Source organism: Apium graveolens, chromosome 10 (genome assembly GCF_009905375.1).
Source record: "Apium graveolens cultivar Ventura chromosome 10, ASM990537v1, whole genome shotgun sequence".
NCBI lineage: Eukaryota > Viridiplantae > Streptophyta > Magnoliopsida > Apiales > Apiaceae > Apium > Apium graveolens.
In genome coordinates, this window is record NC_133656.1 from 223,230,695 (window position 1) to 223,235,500 (window position 4,806).

The 4,806-nt window shown below is 32.0% G+C and overlaps 1 long non-coding RNA gene across 2 annotated transcripts; it reads left to right on the plus strand.

Annotated features, from left to right (window-relative positions):
• Positions 1-1,107: 1,107 nt before the first annotated feature.
• Positions 1,108-4,351, plus strand: LOC141693493 (uncharacterized). 2 transcript variants are annotated; one of them, XR_012563134.1, is made up of 5 exons: positions 1,108-1,417; positions 1,558-1,719; positions 2,350-2,431; positions 3,981-4,029; positions 4,104-4,351. It is a non-coding gene; the product is annotated as an uncharacterized LOC141693493 (long non-coding RNA). The 2 variants fall into 2 exon arrangements; XR_012563133.1 differs by lacking the exon at positions 2,350-2,431 and having other exon boundaries at positions 4,127-4,351.
• The last annotated feature ends 455 nt before the right edge of the window (positions 4,352-4,806 follow it).

A 4,806-nucleotide genomic window follows, 5' to 3' on the forward strand; every position in this document is an offset into this window, starting at 1 on the left:
CAACCTTAGTTTTGTAAGTCCTGTAGAATCTCTGAGCATCATCATGATTATCAATGATCACTTCATCTTATCATAAATTGCAGATACTGTTTGCTTTTCCATCAGTATTTAAGAGTGAATCACTGTTTGAGTTCTAACAGTCCTTGCACCATCTTTGGTGACATGAGTTGACTGTGTGGTTTGAGTTTGAGTATGAATTCCAGTTCTAGATTGAACCATCACAGCATCAGAGGTCCCTGCGCCTTGATTTCCAGTATCATTATCAGGATTGACATCATCTTTCCTCTATACTGATTTAGGTGTACATTTTATCTGAGCTACCATCTCCCCCTTTTTGGCATCAAAAATCTGTAATAAAAAGAAAATGGTATCCAATTTTTGATTTATATCCTGTTGATTGACCTCAATGGCAGTTAGTATTTCACTCATCAGCTCCTGATGAGATTCCACATTCATCATCTTTTGACTACGCCATTGTGCTATTTGTGCCTTTGATGGTCACAAAAAGATCAACAACCCCTTATTTCCACTAAGCTATAGATGGCATACTGCAACCCTTTATCTTAGCGTTGCAAAGAAAAATGTTATAGTAGCCTTAAAAGCAAATATCTATCGCGGCCCTTCTTTTTTGATGTTACCGTATAGTTATAATGTGTTACCACAACATAATATAAAGATGGATTTTTTTTAATTTAACTAACTAATTATTTACACAGAAATGAATTAATAATTAAAATGTACTATTTATTTTTCAAAGTTAACAATATGATTTTAAAGTCGATAATAATATTTTTATAAAATAATAAATTTAATGATAATTTGAAAGTAAATAAAATTTTATTATAAAATCGAAAGTAATATATTTATTCCAAATATATCAAATACATAAATTATTTAATACAACAAATGAATATGCGGTGTAATTAAACTTTCAAAGTTCTAAAAATTAATAAGTCATAATTGTAGTACAACAAATTTATGAATTAATTTATTTTTCATAATTAAATGTTAAAAATCAATTTTATTAAAAAAAATTAATAATTTAAATTTTAGAAAAAATAGTCGGGCCGCCTAACAAAAGATAGTTGGGAAGGGTTGAAAATTAGGGATTAAGGCTTGAAAATTGGGAAGCGGTGATTTTGTCGCCTGTGCTGAGGATTTTAACAAGAGGAAAGAACTAAATCTCAAACTAAATCTCATAAATCTAAAACTCTCCCTTTGAATATTTGGGGTTTTCAAATTGTTGATTTCACAGTTCAAGATTTAGGGGTTTCGATTGGGGGTTCCAATTTGGGGTACTCTAACTGGAGTTGAAGATTCTCCAGCTTCTCTACTTAAATTTTATTGATTGGGGCTTGAATTAAAGAGGGTTCTTCAAGATTTGTGATTTTTTGATCGATTGGGCCTTCAGTTTGAGGTATGGTTTGTTATTATTTTCACTCCTGGATTTCATCTTTATCTTGAGTTTGTAGGATGTTTGGGGCTTCAATTCGAGGTATATTAGTTCTCTTCCTGTTCTTTTCTAACCTCGTATCTCTAAATCTTAATTCCGACAAGGGTTTCTTGGGTGTCTTGTCTTGCTGATAAAATGGCCTCTTCACCTACCATTACTCCCCCCCCTGCATATATAAAGAAGAGCTAGATGAGGAGCTTACATATGTGGGGAACAAGCTGCTTAAACCCCCATTTTCAACTGAGGAATTGCTCAAGCTTCTTGATGTAAGACCCCTTTTTTCTTGATTTTTAACATAAAGATTTGATTTTTATTATAAATATTTGATTTTTATGGTGTACCCTTTTTAGGTTTATTGTTTTTGGTGATCTGGTTGGCGTTTGTTTTGTCATTTAGTTGAGAATTGTTGGCGGCATTTCTAATTGGGTTCTTTTTGGCATAAAGTTTTAATTTTTTTTGTTATATGTATAGCTTATTTGGTTCTTTAATTGCTGTTGGTGAATGTTGTTCAATTACGATATACATACTTGGAGAATTTGCTGGTTTTGTGTCATGTTAATTGAGTTCTTGAGGAAAATTATGTTTTTAATGATAGATTCTGCCAAATATTTATTACAAGTTGTTACTTTTTGTTATTAATCTCCAAATGTTGTAGCCTGTAGTATGCAATTAATTATAATTTATTAAATTATTGAGTAAATAATTATTCCGCAAACATACTACTAATGCCATCTTAAGGGACAAGTTATGGCTTCTAAGAACATATATCAAGGGAACATCATAGCTATAAAATGATAAAATGCATACATGTTAAATTAATATATAGTAAGCTCTGTAAAGATGTACGTTTGTCAGCCATCTATATGGTACTGGGGAAGATAACAACTTTGTGTCAGGACCAATGTTGGAGATGTAGCTCGCTCTTTGTCAGAAGTGAAGAAGAATGAGATCCAACACCTGACAAATTTGCTTGAAAAGGTCAGGAAATTTGTTTGACGTTCTCTATAATTATTACAAATTATGAGTATTTAACTGCACAAAAATCTTCCCTACTAAATTTTGGGAATATCTTCTGTCATATTGTGTCTGTTGATTATATTGTTAGATGTGAAATTCATTGAATCCTAGAGTGAATGTTAATGCTGTCAAAACTGAGTTGAGGGTGTTGGTTTTCTTAGTGAAGAGTGATGCTAGTAAGCTATGTTGTTGGACCAAATTATAATTCTTTGAGTATCTGGTGAACCTTAGATGACATTGTAAGAATATATAAACAAAAAAAAGAGGCTATCATTATATTTATGTCAACATGAGATTGAAATGTCATAGTTACTTTACAACCCAAAATATTACACAGATCACTTTTTCCGTTCTGCACAAAAAGAAAAGAGTTTATTTTTTTTAATATTTATTTTGAATCCTAGATAATGACGTGTTACAACTAAATGGGATAAAATATTCTTGACTAATTGCATTCTCTTTCTTTTTTTTGAATATGTAACATACTAATGGTGCATCCTTCTTCATTTATCACTGGTATTTCAGTAGTACATATTTCCTCTGTCTTCCACTTGTTACTAGTATCTATTTTGTGACTGGTTGATTCCCTCCTTCCCTTTGTTATATCTCTTGCTGAGATGAAGTTCTGTAATTATTAGCTGATCTATGGGATAGGTTTTACGATTTTGATCTTTCAGGAAACGTGTGCAGAATCATCTTGGTCAATCAAACATCTCAGTGGGGGTTAATAATTGGTGTAACATTATAATTTTGGATATAATAGATTTATGATCTGAATATTTGCCTAAGGAGGTGGAGAAATCACAAATTAATAACATTTTCATTTTTTACTGAATAACTAGTTATTATAAATCACAACTTAATAACATTGTGAGACACACTTGCACACACATCTTGGCTGATGTTTCTATGTCATGATCTACAAAAAAAACATATTATCTACTTATTTCCACTTTTACTCTCTATGCCTTCTCCACTCACATGAACTCCAAGTACTGAAGTTTAGTCAGGGACATAAAATTAACTTAAAAGGTGGAGTCTCTTTCATTAGAATGTGATGTTGGTGGAGGACTGGTTCTTGAAAGGATAATATCTTTACCTAAAGATAAACTGAAAGTTGTCCAGTTTGATTCAAGAATTATAGCTCACAATATTGGTGTTGGTTCTGGAGGATTTTCAAGGTTTGTTATTATGTTTTATATCCTGTATGCTATTTTAACTTCTTACTTGGTAAAATGTACCAAGTAAAATGCACAGTTATGTACATGTACCAGTTATACTTGGTAAAATGCATAGTCTGGCTTATGGTTAACGGTAAAACACACCGCTTGGTTACTTGTCCTAGGCAAGTTTATGTTAAGGCAATATAAGAATACTAAATGTTTTCCATTTTGTACATCCTTCCGTGCTTGTGTGTACCTGCTCTTGTTCTGACATTTTTCTTCCATAGTTGAGTTATGCAATTTGTTTTCTTTGTTATATTTTTTATGTGATTGATTCTTTTCATCAGGCAAGTGGATCTTCCATAGTGAAAGATTATGCAAAGCACTGACCCTTATGTAAAACCTTTTTCTTAATCTTTTATAAACTTAACATTTCTTTAATTAACTTATGTTATAATATTATTGAGTAGAATGTGAAGAATTTTGATTGCAGGTATGCGCTAGACGTGAATGTTGAGAGAGCAAAAGATGTTATTGTCCACAAGAAGCTATTGAATGTGGCGCATGACCCTGCTACTAGAATTGATAGTTCAACATTATTTATTTTTGTAAATTCAGTTTGTATTATATTATTTGGAATTTATGAGATGAACATGTAATGTGGGATGGTAGTATGGTGATGGTAATTATGTTTATTTGTGATAATTGATGTTATGGTTGGTGGATTGGTTGATTGTGTTGGTTTTAAGACTATGGTCTTATTTATGGGCATGCCAATTTACAAACAGTTCCTTGCATTTTTTTGTAAAAGCGTTGCAATAGGTCTTTATAATGTTGCTAATAATCAGTATAAAATGTTGCAAAAAACACTAAAAACGTTGCAGAAAACATTTAAAAACATTGCAAAAGGGTTGCATCAATACCCATATGTGGGGCCCATAAATATTGTACTGATAGCCCAAAACCTGTTGTAACACTTTTCAAGTTCTATTGCAACCCCATTGGTGTTGCAATAGCATGTTTCTGTAACGGATAACCAAGGGTTGCAATAGGGTGTCCCCAGGGTTGCAAAAAACTCTATTGCAACGCCTAAAATTGCAACCCCGAAAAAGAGTCATAATAGGCTTTTTTTGGCTTTTAGAAATGCTTTTTTGGCCTTTAGTAACGGTTTCT